This window comes from Mesoplodon bidens (genome assembly GCF_964165515.1).
Source record: "Mesoplodon bidens genome assembly, chromosome: 1".
NCBI classification, from domain to species: domain Eukaryota; kingdom Metazoa; phylum Chordata; class Mammalia; order Artiodactyla; family Ziphiidae; genus Mesoplodon; species Mesoplodon bidens.
Genome location: NC_138176.1, coordinates 8,326,458 through 8,341,766, shown reverse-complemented (window position 1 = coordinate 8,341,766; position 15,309 = coordinate 8,326,458).

The window sequence follows — 15,309 nt, the reverse complement described above, 5'->3', positions numbered from 1 at the left end:
CAGAATGTTCCAGAATGTATATGGGTCGAGGGCAGGTGAGGGGCAGATCTGATACAGACAGCACTGTTGACAAAGACACACTCACTGGGCCCCGGGTCAGTGGAGGTGCCTGCGTACTGTGATGGTGAGAGCGCTCCCTGGCCTCCGTGAGGTTCCGTGAGCCGAGACTTGGAGGTGGGATGTGCAAGACAGGCCCAAAGAGCAGTGAAGACACGAGTGACCCACCGGGAGGTGGACGGGCTGTTGTCAAAGCTTCTGATGGGGGTTTACAATTCCACCCTCCCTCCTTCTGGCGACTGAGAAATCTCGACTATTTTCACATCGCTTGCATCTCCTTATTTGCCACTGTTTCCAGCGCTTAAATTCTCCACCGACACACACACACACACACACACACACACACACACAAATGCACTCACACACTCATATTCCGGGCTTCTGGAGCCCTGTCTGCATACATCAAGTGAAATGAGTACTTTTAATGGGAAAACCTTATTTCCTGGCCCTTGGTCCAGTAAGAGGGGAGTTTAACCACTTCCCCTAAGAGCAAGAGGCAGCAAGCGCGCAGCGCTCCCAGGCTGTCAATGAAGGCAAGTGGTGTTGAATACCTGCTGGGGGAGGGGGTGGAACGTGCCGGGCATCAGACATGCTCTGACTCTCTCCACGCTGCAGTGGGCACCTCCTTTCCCCACGTGTCTGGGGCCAGGATCAGTCTTTGAAGTTAATGCCACAAGAAGATGGGTGGCCCGTGAGGTGGGGAGGGCCTCTCCTTGCCTGCATCCCCCAGACTCTGGGCCTGGTGCCTGCTCCACAGAAGAGAGAAGCTGGGTGAGCACACACTGAGGACCAGAAGACATAGCCCCAGAGGGACTCCCAGCCTGAGCAAGAACCTCCGTGTCTGCACGGCCTCCTCCCAATGACCATGGGGATTCCAACCTCACGCGTATTTGGAAGAGATGCAGGATGGAATTCCTAGGAGGCTGAGCCTCTTTCCGAGGTCACTGGCTGAGTCAGATGCGGCCAGAAGCAGAGTGTCCCAAAAGTGCACAAGCCACCCTGTATCCTTTCCTGGGCATTGGCTCATTTCTGTGTGGGCTGAGGCCATTTTGTTTGTTCTAAAGCACAGCACCAATAGCTTCATCTAGGGAGAAATGTGCAGACACAAACAGCTCAGAAAATAGGTCAAATCCGACTCCTGCATCCACAGCACTGTCTTTTCTAGCATTTCCCTCGAAAATTAAATTAGCAACATATGCAAGTGAGCTGTGAGAATTCATTACATGAATTTATCTAATTTTAGAGGCAAAACTGAACCAAACAGCACCTCATTCCCCAATACTTAAGGCCTCACAGCATATTGATTTCTGAGTTTTATTAGCCTTGCACGAAGGCCCTTTTATAGCCCAAAGGCACGCGATTGTCAATTTCCTCATAAATACAAATATCCCTGCTCCCAGGCCCTGAGATGGTTCTCCAAGGTCATTTCCAGGGGTGACCCGCATGTCAGACCACCCAAAGCTCAGTCTGGGCGGGGTGGGGGGGAGTGCTGGCAGGAGCTGGGCCATCCATCCCAGCAAGATCAATGGGTACAAAAGGCGAGCAGTCCTTGCAAGGGCATCTGCGGTACTGGGCCGTGGAATTAAGAGTTCGTCACCTATCGAGCATCTCCACAGCCAAGGCGGCCAGTAACAGAACTGTGCTCTTGGCTGAGGGAACCCTGTTGAGCAGTGATGGCGTCTTCTTCTCCTACCTCTCAGTGGGCCAGGGTGATGTCTTCAGCATGATCCATTCCACCATTAAGAAACCCAGTTTACCCCCCATGTTACTCTGGAGCCAGCCGTGTTAGCAGACCCCGTGGAGGTGACTAAGGATGAGTTTTATCCAGCTCGTGAAAGGCAGTTGTCACCATGGCCAGCCCCTCAAGGCATCCAGATAGACTTGGACTCTATTTCATATGTGGGACCCCAAGGAACCCTCTCTGCCCCCGAATGCGTATTTGCAGCCATTGAAGCTGGAATCTCCTGCACCCAAGGTCACAAGCCTTCAAGGTCAACACGCGTAGAGCACATGGACCTTGGGGCACGAGCCGCTGTCTTGGAATCCTGGCTGATGGGCAGGACAAGTCATTAGATCTCTCAAAGATTCGAATTCTTCAACTGGAGAATACAGTGATAACACCACCTGGCAGGGCTAATTTGAGGACTGGCAATAATGTACATGGCCCGGGGTAGGAATGATATAGAAGTGGCTGCTTGTATTACTGGAAACTCTCAGGGCCACAGAGCACGTTTCTGAAGCCGCGTGGCAAGTGTGTACCGGGACTTTTAAAGAGAAGCTCTCCAGCTGTCACTCATCCTGGTCTCTGCTGACTGTCCCGGGCTGGAATATGGTGCTGAAGTGGATTCTTGTTCAGTGATCATGCACTTCCCTCAACCCCCAGCCCCCAACCAGGACCTGTGCACTTTCCTGCCCCATTTATATTGGGCTTGGCCACATGCCTTGTTTTGGCCAACAGGGTTTAGCTGGAAGTGACGGGGCTTAAGGGATGTGGCATGTTTCCACCTCCCCCTTGAGGAAAACATACCCTAGCTAGCCACTGTCTCCTCACCCTGGACCCCAGAACAAACCCAACCACTGCCTGCTACAGCCATCCAGCCAAGCCCGGCCACCATCCCTTGATCTGGGGAATGAAGACTTGCTATTGGAGGTCACTAAGCTGGGGGAAGGCTGGTTATTTCGAGGCAACAACTACTTGAGTGCCCTGGGTTTTATCTTCAGCCCCAGCTGCTGTCTGCGCTTTGCATCCAACGTCGCTCTGCTCGTGGCACCTCCCAAGCACCACCCCGTCTCTGGACTCCCCCAGTTGTCCCCAACTGTCCCCACCCCAGCTCCTCCCCCAGGTCCCAGACCCAACACACTGCCACTCCCCGCTCCGCCAGCTCTGACCTTACACCTCCTGGCTCAGCCCCTCACGCCAGGAGCAGCAGAGACGAGGTGACAGAGACGTGAGAGAGGCAGGCACGGTGCTGGGCAGACCACACGTGTTCCTTTGTGAATCCTGGGAGCAGTGGGGCCAGGATGTGAACGCAGGGCCATCCGGGCCCAGAATCAGAGCTCTTTTCACTCTGCCATGAAGTGGCTGAAGTTCCGAGTCCTCTGGACAGACCTTCATAGCAAAGCAGAGCCTTCATGCTGGAAGGGAATTAGGCAGCTCCCCAGTCCAATAAATAGCAGGCGAACCATACACAATGGCCATTTTTATAGGTCAAAACAGTCAAATATTGGCAACTTTACAGAGTTACCAGATTCATGGCTGATTGAGCAACCAAACTCCATCCTCCCCTAACTGGCCAGCATTCAGCTCGTATTTCCATCTGTGGTTCATGAAGATTTCAAGAGGGGCTTTCAAATGCCCAGACAAATTCTAAAATAGCCTACGAGCAGGGTATTTCCCTGGGACACTCACAGTTACCGCACGGCCAGTGGACAACGGCAGCACCCTCGGTTGCAGTCAGTTCACGTACAAGCCCATAGATAGGACATCAGCGCTCTGCTCAGCCACGTGAGTGAACCGACAAGCACATCAACAAAATAGAGGGGCTTCCCTGGTGGCGCAGTGGTTAACAATCCGCCTGCCAATGCAGGGGACACGGGTTCGAGCCCTGGTCCCGGAAGATCCCACATGCCGCGGAGCAACGAAGCCCGTGAGCCGCCACTACGGAGCCCGCGTGCCACAACTACTGAAGCCCACGTGCCTAGAGCCCGTGCTCCTCAACAAGAGAGGCCACCGCAATGAGAAGCAACGAAGAGTAGCCCCTGCTCGCTGCAACTAGAGAAAGCCCGCGCGCAGCAACAAAGACCCAACGCAGCCAAAAATAATAAAGATAGATATCTAGATAGATAGATAGATAGATAGATAACCAACAAAGCTGACTTCTTCATGAGCTCCACTTTCTTTTCTGACTGTTTTATAATGTGTCTCAGAATTTGTGCCAAGGAGGAACTCAATCAAAAATACCACCCATCAGTCTCAGATTTTGAAAACTACCCTTTTTCTTTCTTCAGTATCAGGAGATTTGTCAGTCACCATTCCTGCTCTGACCAGTATTTAAAGACCCATCCCCATCCAGATTCTGTGTTGATGGACTCCACCTTCAGGCCTGTGGATTTCCACACTGGCTGGAGTCCCTGAAGATAAACTCTCCGGTCCCATCCCAGCACTTTTCACCCCTGAGAGGCCTTTACTATGGAAGGAAGAGACCGAGGATGCAAACAACCTTGATGGATCATCGGTGGAGAGCCCAACACTGAGCTGGCCCTGGACGTCTTGTTATTTCCACGAATCCCCACGTGACCCTGGGAGGGACAGGGGTGCTGCTGACCTGGGCCCATCGAACTCCAAGCTCATCCCCACCCTTATGAGGAGGCCCGAGGTACTCATAACCTGAGGGTTCTTTTGCAAAAGCACCCCGGTCCCTTTAGTGCCAGAACAGGTTTCCCTTCCTAGCTGGATCTGCCCTCTGCTAAGCCGGGTCCCCTCCCTTCCTGGCCCGCCCACCTGGAAGCAGATAAGGGCAGCACAGTTTAGGTGCCAAGAGCAGTCTGTTCCTGACAGGGCACGGTTCAAAAAGTCATGCGGCCATGGTTTGCCCTCTGGTCCAGCTACCTAAATGTCCCTCCTGCCTTTCTTCCCACTCTGGGAACATCCAAACTTAAGCTGCCAGAAATAGATCCACTTGGATCAGAAGTGGCAAGGAATGTTCTAGACCTTCTGGAACCTCAGCACAGCCTGGCTCCCCATGGGGGATCTAAAGGCAGCTAATTACGGGCAGCTTGGACTAAAGGCAGAGGATGAGACTAGAGAGGCGGCTGCCAAAGCACGTTTCTGTCCTCTGCTTCCCCCTCTGCATCCCATCTCACCCTCCAGACTTCCTGTTGCTGTGCACCTCCTTTACAGGGTTGCTCCAGATTTCCAGCTTCCAGTAGATTCAGCAGAACTGGGCATCAGGGTCCAGCATGAGAGATTGTGCCCTGCCACGACCCGCATCCCGGCCAGCTGACATCACGATATGCCTTCTGTAGCCACTTGCCCTGGTCGTACAGTTGGAAAGAGACTGGCTCAGGCGACGATGAGGCTGGGGAAGGGGGGGACACTGGCACAGCAGCCAAACTGGTCAAGGTTTGGACGCAGGCAAATGTGATACAGGGTTGAGGCAGCAATGAGGGATGTGAGAAGTGGAGACAAGTGGGGGCCGAGTGCAGGGGTGGCAGGGTGATGCAGGGCTCCCCCCCTCTGGGCAGCCTTGGTGTCAGTCAGAGGAAGAGACCCCCCACTCCTGTAGGGTTCCCCATAAGCCCGCAGTCTGCCAGGCCTTCCTGGGACCCTGGGTAGGCGGCAGCCACAAGGCAGGGAGCACCATCTGGAACAGACCACTGGGGACAGGCCACCTCTCTGGCCTGTCCACCTGGAATCAGCATGCCCAGAGCCAAGCTTACCCAGGGGGTCCCCAGAGGTGTGGAATAGCAATGACGATGGGGGGTGAGTAGGGCAAGAGGGCGGGAAGTGAATAGGAGTTGGGGTGCAGGGGCCCCATGTCCCGTAAATCACAGAAGGGAAACACAGAGCCTGGGCAGGCCTTGGGGCCTTCACACAGCCCCTTGCCTGTATCTGCAAGCTCTCCTCCGCCCAGCGTCCCTTCACCTGGCCACAGCGCGGCTTCCTGAGCCTGTGACCTAAGCAATCGCGTAGGGCCTCACACTCAGAAGGGCCCCGTGCCCACAAGGGCCACGTGCTTGATTTAACGCTCTCCGTTGCCATCTTGAAATTCTTAACCATTTTATCTTCGAACTTGTATTTTGTAAGTGACGTCAGATGGGACAATGACGCGTGCGTGTGAGCAGCGGGGGTACACGCAGTATGCGTGTCCACCACAGTTCCGCGTGTCTCACTCTTCTGCAGCGCTGTCCACGCTCACTGCACGGCTTCCGTGACCCCCTCACCTTGCACCTGGGCCACCCACAGGAGGGCTCCATGCTTGGTTTAATATCCTGCTGTCGCCATCTTAAAATTCTTAATAGTTTTATCTTTGAACTTGTGTGTTGTAAGTGAAATCTGATGGGACGACACACACGGGCAGAGGAGGTATGCGCGGCATGTGTGTCTGCCGTCCCCTGCACTCCACCAGCACAAGGTTCCAGGGAACCCATGACTTGCTCGAGCTCAGCGACACCCCAGGTGAGTTCAAGATGAGCATGTGACGTGTGTGAGTGAGGTCACTGACGAGACGCCACACTTTCCAACCAAACCAGAACTTGCTATGGACCCACTCACACCTGGTGTTCTGAGACACAAGGACCGAGGACCTGTCTCGTCCTTCCTAAGTCACATTATGTCCCTGTGTTTGGCAACCGATTATGCTGAAAATGATGGCACAGAAGCAAAGGGAGAGACGGGCAACCACAGTCCCTTTCCTTTTAGTCCCTCCTTACTCAGCAGTAAGACTAAGGCAGAAAATGTGGGGAGAACCCGATTCTATAAAGAAGCAAAATAAAAATAGTTGAGCGTTGCCACTTTTCCGGTAAGAATGAAATATATGTGCATGCCAGAGCTATGAAATATGACTTGTGTCATTTCAGTGATTCTGCGTATGAATTAAATGCTCTTATATTTCCATTTAAAGCTGACGTTACACAATATAAAGACGGATGGTAAAATGCATGCTAATGATTTAAATTTAAGATTTTTCTTTAGAGTATCATTAAATAGAAATTTTTTTTTAAATTATAAGTCAAGAGAGAGACTGTGGAAGAAGGGGAAAAGCTTTATTTTTCAGTGGCACTTTAAATGACACGAGTCTTTAACTGGCACTTTTCCCTGCCTTTGGAACAAGAGGCCCTGCATTTTCATTTTGCGCTGAGCCCTGCAAAATATGTAACCATCCCTGCCTGGCCACCTCCTTCCTATTCGCCCTTCGAGACTCTGCTTAGGCACCCCCTCTTCCAGGATGCCCTCCTTAACCCCTCAAGGAGGGCTTCATGCCCCTCCTGTGTGTCTCCACAGTGAACTGCACTGCGCTGTCATTGCCAGTTTATCTGACCAGCTCCTTCGCTGGAAGGAAGCTCCGGAGTAGGATTGCCAGATTTACTGTCCTACAGAGAGCGCTGCCTGTCCTCAGAGCCAGCGCAGGGCCTGGCACGTAATAGATGCTCCTTCCCTGTTTGCTGAACGAATCAGTCAGTCAGTCAACCAACCAAATAACCAATTAATCGATGAATGAATGAAAAGAAAGTGCCATGTGCCAGACACCGTTCTTAGCATTTTGCATATATTGCCTGGTTAAGCAAAGGAATGGTGACACCAAGACGATGATGAGGGCCTACCTTTCAGGCTGGCATTGCCCTGACTAGTGAGCTTCCCCTGTGTGACCGTGTATGGTTCCACAAGCTTTGGGCTCTTGGCCACGGCACCCACTGTTGGCCCCTCTCCTGTCCTTTCCCCCCTCGTGTGTGGACATAGATGCTGACCAGTTGGCAAGTTCCTTGAGGGCGAGAATCCCAGTTTTTCTGTATCTGAGCCCCAAGGGTGGTCCAGATTTTCACACAGAGTCAGTACCCATGACCGTTATGGAAAAAGCATCTAAGGGAAGACAGTCTGACTGAGGTGATTTAGACCCTGCCAAGCCCATTCCACGCAAAGCCACGGGCCAACCATCTCTTTAGAATGTACAAACTTAAAAAGAAAAGAAGAAAAGTCTTACTATTCTTTAAAACACACTTTTGGGAAATGTCAGTATCATTTTTCACAGGATTAAAAACTAGGGAAACAGAGATTAGGCATTTGACAAGGTTCCCCTTGGGTGCTGCTGAGGGACTACTGATCTTCAGGCATGGGTCAGCCACTGCACATCAGAGCAGGCTCACCTTCCAGATCCAGAGCACCCATTCCCAGATGCAACTGGGGTGTCCATTTTGGGGATGTTTCCCTTTCTGTGAGTGTGGAGGGGAGACTGGATGCCTGCTCACCAGCCCTACCTCTTCCTTCTGAGCACATAGAAAGACTGCATCTCCCAGTCTCCCTTGCAGGTAGTATGAGTGCTTATAACTGGATTCTGGCCAAGGAGATGTCAGAAAAAGTGATCCATATCACCTATAGCGATGACCATAAAATCATGGGCATGGTTGTCCAAGCTCCTCTCCCCTTCCATGGAAACCCTGGAGTCCACATGCTGAAAAAAGTAATGTCACAAATGGAAGGAGCCTAGATCTTGGAGGAGCACTGCTCAACTCACATCAGACTGTGACATGAATAAGAAATAAAACTTTATTGTGTTTAGCCGTGAGGTTTGAGGTATGTTTGTTATAGCACCTAGCATAATTTAGCCTAAGTAAAACAGTATGCCAATATATCCCTTAGTAGGGATGCACTCAAATCCAAGTAACTGAAAAGCCAACCAAAGTGGCATAAATAAATCTAAGGTTGTTTTTCTGCATAACAAGAAGTCTGAAGATAGACAATCCAAGGGGATCAGCTGCTCAGACACACAGACTCTATCTTTTGGCTTGGCCATCCTTGGTATGTTGGCTTTTGTCTTCATGCTTATCAACTCATAGTCACAAGAAGGCTGCTGTACCTCTGACATTTTATTAGCATCCCAGGCAGGAAGAAGAGAATAGAGCAAAGGGCTAAAGAGCCACGCTAGCCAAATCTGTCCCATCTACCCAACTTTTACTTACATTTCATTCACCATAACTGCGTCACATGCCCACGTCTGACCAATGGTTGGCCAGCGGGAATGATATTATTAAGCCTGCTTTGGTCCAGCGGTGATTGATTTCCCGGGGCTGGGGTTGGGGCTCATACTTCCTGTGATCAGTGAATCTACGTGACTACCTGAACGAACTGCAGATCTGTCAATGGGAGGAGGAAAGGAGTGAGATGGATGTTGGCCGCTGAGCCTGTGCGTCCGGAGCCTGTGCTCCGCAACAGGAGAGGCCACAACAGTGAGAGGCCCGCGTACCGCAAAAAAAAAAAAAGAGTGGCCTCTCCGGTGGCTTGTGTCCTCCTATCCTTCCTTCCTCCTGTCACATCCGTTTCTCCAGAAAGGGCTGCAGTCAAGAGAAACCAAAGAGATGCCTGGCTGGATCCTTTGGCCTTTAAATCCCTGATAATAGGCTAGCAGCCAACCAGACAGCAGCATAATTCACACTGAAGGCTAGAGTTTTCCAAGGCCCCAACCCTCTAGGGCATCTCCTTTCTTTCCTAGGATATCACTGATTTCCTTAAACTGGCTGTCAGAAATTAGCAGCTACTTAAAAATTAGATTGCTCAACACTTGAGAAGGTGCAATGAAGCGACCTGGATCAGAGGCTGCCTGCAGGAAGGTGAACTGTTGCCATACATATGGGGAGCAGGCTGGCAGTAAGTATCAGGAGCCATAAATATATTCAAACCCTTTGATCTAATAATTCTACCTCTGGGAATCCTTCCTAAGGAAATAATTTGAATATGGAAAAACTTTTTGCACCAAGACATTCCTGGCAGGATTACCTGTAATAATGAAAACCTAGAATCAGCCAAAATAACCAGCCATTGGAGAACAGACATTGGACTCTATATATAAATTCAATATAGAATATATTCTATGAAGTGGAGGTGAATTAGATGGATGGATGGATGGATGATGGGGAGAGAGAAAGAGAGAGAGAAAGAGAGGGAGATTCAACTCAATGAACATATATGTTCATTAAAAATGATGACTGCAACGTTTCCCTGGTGGTGCAGTGGTTGAGAGTCCGCCTGCCGATGCAGGGGACACAGGTTCGTGCCCCGGTCCGGGAAGATCCCACATGCCTCAGAGCGGCTGGGCCTGTGAGCCACGGCCGCTGAACCTGCGCGTCTGGAGCCTGTGCTCCGCAACGGGAGAGGCCACAACAGTGAGAGGCTCGCATACTGCAAAAAAAAAAAAAAAAAATGATGACGGCAAAGGGTTTATAATGGGGAAATGTGTTTGGTAAAAGACATGTGTTAAAATAATGGGTACAATATGATTATTAGTGTATGAAAAAGGTTAAAATGAAATACTCCAAAATGGAACCATGAGTGGTGAAAGTACGGATGACTTTTTATTTATTTATTTATTATTTTATTTTTGGCTGCGTTGGGTATTTGTTGCTGTGTGCGGGCTTTCTCTAGTTGCGGCGAGCGGAGGCTACTCTACGTTGCAGTGCGCGGGCTTCTCATCGCAGTGGCTTCTCTTCTTGCAGAGCACGGGCTCTAGGCACGTGGGCTTCAGGAGTTGTGGCACGCAGGCTCAGTAGTTGTGGCTCACGGACTTAGCTGCTTCGCGGCATGTGGGATCTTCCCAGGCAAGGGCTCGAACCCATGTCCCCTGCCTTGGCAGGTAGATTCTTAACAACTGTGCCACCAGGGAAGCCCCAGCACAGACGATTTTTGTTCCTTCTTTCTACTTATGCATTTTAAATTTTTTTTATAAGTCTGTACAGTTTTATAATAAAAAATTATTTTAGAAAAATATGAGGGTTGCTAGGTGAGCATGGAAATTGGATGGGGTTAAGGGACAGTTTGTTCAGCTGGGACAGCGTTGGGCAAAATCCCTGCCCGGCTCTGGGCCTCCTCTCTGGTGACCACAATACTAGTTCAGCCAACTTCAGGGTCCTTCTCTCCCGGCCCCACCTCTGGGAGCCCTGACAGCTCCCCACCCCCAACCCACGAGTTCTCCAGGGTTCAGCTGGATGGATTATGACTTGCTACGAGTACCTTCCGTTCTGCTCATCCTGACTCAACTTGGCCGTGCCCCAAGCTCCACACCCACCCTAGGGTGGTCCCCCTGCAAACAGAGACTCGCCCTTTTCTGTTGACTTTTGCTCATTCTCTTCTCAAAGGTGGTGGCCTTTGGCCAAACTTGCCCTTAAATGTTAGGACAACTTTTGAAGTCCCCTGGATACCAACTAGGGGAAAAAATCTTAGACTTTCTTTTATTTTCATTCAAATTTAGATTGATAAGTTTCATCCATTTTTTATTGCCGGCTGTTATTCAGTTTTAGTGTTCTGTAATATCCCCAGGTGCAAATATACCCACATACAATATATGTATCTATTTATCTATTTCTGTTGACAGGATTTGGGCTGTTTCCAATGTTTTGATACTAGGAACAGTACTGCTAAGAATATTCTCGTACAGGTCTGCTCGCCCGCCGGGGCACGCAGCGCTGGAAGCTGAGGCTCGGGCTTCGGTCAGAGCGCAGGGAGAGGACTGGGGCTGGCGGCGAGAACTCAGCCTGAAGGGGGCTAATGTGCCACAGCTAGCCGGGAGGGAGTCCGGGAAAACTCTGGAGCTGCCGAAGAGGCAAGAGACTTTTTCTTCCCTTTTGGTTTCCTGGTGCGCGAGGAGAGGGGATTAAGAGCGCTGCTTAAAGGAGCTCCACAGACGGGCGCGAATCGCGACTGAAAGCGCGGAGCCCAGTGACGGGCGTGGGACGCTGGGGCTGCTGCTGCCGCCGCCAAGAAGCCTGTGTGCGAGCGCAGGTCACTGTCCACACCGCCCTTCCGGGAGCCTGTGCAGCCCGCCACTGCCGGGGTCCCGGGATCCAGGGGCGGCTTCCCTGGGAGAACGCACGGCGCGCCTCGGGCTGGTGCAACGTCACGCCGGCCTCTGCCGCTGCAGGCTCGCCCCGCACTCCGTGCCCCTCCCTCCCGCCCGGCCTGAGTGAGCCAGAGTCCCCGAAGAGGCTGCTCCTTTAACCCTGTCCTGTCTGAGCGAAGAACAGACGCCCTCCGGCGACCTACACGCAGAGGCGGGGCCAAATCCAAAGCTGAGACCCAGGAGCTGTGAGAACAAAGAAGAGAAAGGGAAACCTCTCCCAGCAGCCTCAGAAGCAGCGGATTAAAGCTCCACAATCAACTTGATGTACCCTGCATCTGTGGAGTACATGAATAGACAACAAATCATCCCAAATTGAGAAGCCAGGAGTCAGTGCTGTGCCTCTGAGGTGGGAGAGCCAACTTCAGGACACTGGTCCACAAGAGAACTCCCAGCTCCACATAATATCAAACGGCGAAAATCTTCCAGCGATCTCCATCTCAACACCAGCATCCAGCTTCACTCAATGACCAGCAAGCTACAGTGCTGGACACCCTATGCCAAACAACTAGCAAGACAGGAACACAACGCCACCCATTAGCAGAGAGGCTGCCTAAAATAATAAAAAGTCCACAGACACCCCAAAACACACCACCAGACGTGGACCTGCCCACCAGAAAGACAAGATCCAGCCTCATCCACCAGAACACAGGCACTAGTCCCCTCCACCAGGAAGCCTACACAACCCACTAAACCAACCTTAGCCACTGGGGACAGACACCAAAAACAACGGGAACTACGAACCTGCAGCCTGCAAAAAGGAGACCCCCAAACACAGTAAGATAAGCAAAATGAGAAGGCAGAAAAACACACAGCAGGAGAAGGAGCAAGATAAAAACCCACCAGACCTAACAAATGAAGAGGTAATAGGCAGTCTACCTGAAAAAGAATTCAGAATAATGATGGTAAAGATGATCCAAGATTCTATTTCCAAGATCCAAAATCTTGGAAATAGAATAGACAAAATGCAAGAAACAGTTAACAAGGACCTAGAAGAACTAAAGATGAATCAAGCATCGATTAAAAACACAATACATGAAATAAAAAATACTCTAGATGGGATCAATAGCAGAATAACTGAGGCAGAAGAACGGATAAGTGAGGTGGAAGATAAAATAGTGGAAATAACTGCTGCAGAGCAAAATAAAGAAAAAAGAATGAAAAGAACAGAGGACAGTCTCAGAGACCTCTGGGACAACATTAAACGCACCAGCATTCGAATTATAGGGGTTCCAGAAGAAGAAGAGAAAAAGAAAGGGACTGAGAAAATATTTGAAGAGATTATAGTTGAAAACTTCCCTAATATGGGAAAGGAAATAGTTAATCAAGTCCAGGAGGCACAGAGAGTCCCATACAGAATAAATCCAAGGAGAAATACGCCAAGACACATATTAATCAAACGGTCAAAAATTAAACACAAAGAAATCATATTAAAAGCAGCAAGGCAAAAACAACAAATAACACACAAGGGAATCCCCATCAGGATAACAGCTGATCTCTCAGCAGAAACTCTACAAGCCAGAGGGAGTGGCAGGACATAATTAAAGTGATGAAGGAGAAAAACCTGCAACCAAGATGACTCTACCCAGCAAGGATCTCATTCAGATTTGATGGAGAAATTAAAACCTTCACAGACAAGCAAAAGCTGAGAGAGTTCAGCACCACCAAACCAGCTTTACAACAAATGCTAAAGGAACTTCTCTAGGCAAGAAACACAACAGAAGGAAAAGACCTACAATAACGAACCCAAAACAATTAAGAAAATGGGAATAGGAACATACATATCGATAATTACCTTAAATGTAAATGGACTAAATGCTCCCACCAAAAGATACAGATTGGCTGAATGGCTACAAAACAAGACCCGTATATATGCTGTCTACAAGAGACCCACTTCAGACCTAGAGACACATACAGACTGAAAGTAAGGGGATGGAAAAAGATATTCCATGCAAATGGAAACCAAAAGAAAGCTGGAGTAGCAATTCTCATATCAGACAAAATAGACTTTAAAATAAAGACTACTAGAAGAGACAAAGAAGGACACTACCTAATGATCAAGGGATCGATCCAAGAAGAAGATATAACAATTGTAAATATTTATGCACCCAACATAGGAGCACCTCAATACATAAGGCAAATGCTAACAGCCATAAAAGGAGAAATCGACAGTAACACACTCATAGTAGGGGACTTTAACACCCCACTTTCACCAATGGACAGATCATCCAAAATGAAAATAAATAAGGAAACACAAGCTTTAAATGATACATTAAACAAGATGGACTTAATTGATATTTATAGGACATTCCATCCAAAAACAACAGAATACACATTTTTCTCAAGTGCTCATGGAACATTCTCCAGGATAGATCATATCTTGGGTCACAAATCAAGCCTTGGTAAATTTAAGAAAATTGAAATTGTATCAAGTATCTTTTCCGGCCACAATGCTATGAGACTAGATATCAATTACAGGAAAAGAGCTGTAAAAAATACAAACACATGGAGGCTAAACAATACACTACTTAATAACGAAGTGATCACTGAAGAAATCAAAGAGGAAATTAAAAAATACCTAGAAACAAATGACAATGGAGACACGACGACCCCAAACCTATGGGATGCAGCAAAAGCAGTTCTAAGGGGGAAGTTTATAGCAATACAATCCCACCTTAAGAAACAGGAAACATCTCGAATAAACAACCTAACCTTGCACCTAAAGCAATTAGAGAAAGAAGAACAAAAACATCCCAAAGTTAGCAGAAGGAAAGAAATCATAAAAATCAGATCAGAAATAAATGAAAAAGAAATGAAGGAAACGATAGCAAGGATCAATAAAACTAAAAGCTGGTTCTTTGAGAAGATAAACAAAATTGATAAACCATTAGCCAGACTCATCAAGAAAAAAAGGGAGAAGACTCAAATCAATAGCATTAGAAATGAAAAAGGAGAAGTAACAACTGACACTGCAGAAATACAAAAGATCATGAGAGATTACTATAAGCAACTCTATGCCAATAAAATGGACAACCTGGAAGAAATGGACAAATTCTTAGAAATGCACAACCTGCCAAGACTGAATCAGGAAGAAATAGAAAATATGAACAGACAATCACAAGCACTGAAATTGAAACTGTGATAAAAAATCTTCCAACAAACAAAAGCCCAGGACCAGATGGCTTCACAGGCGAATTCTATCAAGCATTTAGAGAAGAGCTAACACCTATCCTTCTGAAACTCTTCCAAAATATAGCAGAGGGAGGAACACTCCCAAACTCATTCACCATCACCTTGATACCAAAACCAGGCAAGGATGTCACAAAGAAAGAAAACTACAGGCCAATATCACTGATGAACATAGATGCAAAAATCCTCAACAAAATACTAGCAAACAGAATCCAACAGCACATTAAAAGGATCATACACCATGATCAAGTGGGGTTTATTCCAGGAATGCAAGGATTCTTCAATATACGCAAATCAATCAACGTGATACACCATATTAACAAATTGAAGGAGAAAAACCATATGATCATCTCAATAGATGCAGAGAAAGCTTTCGACAAAATTCAACACCCATTTATGATAAAAACCCTGCAGAAAGTAGGCATAGAGGGAACTTTCCTCAACATAATAAAGGCCATAT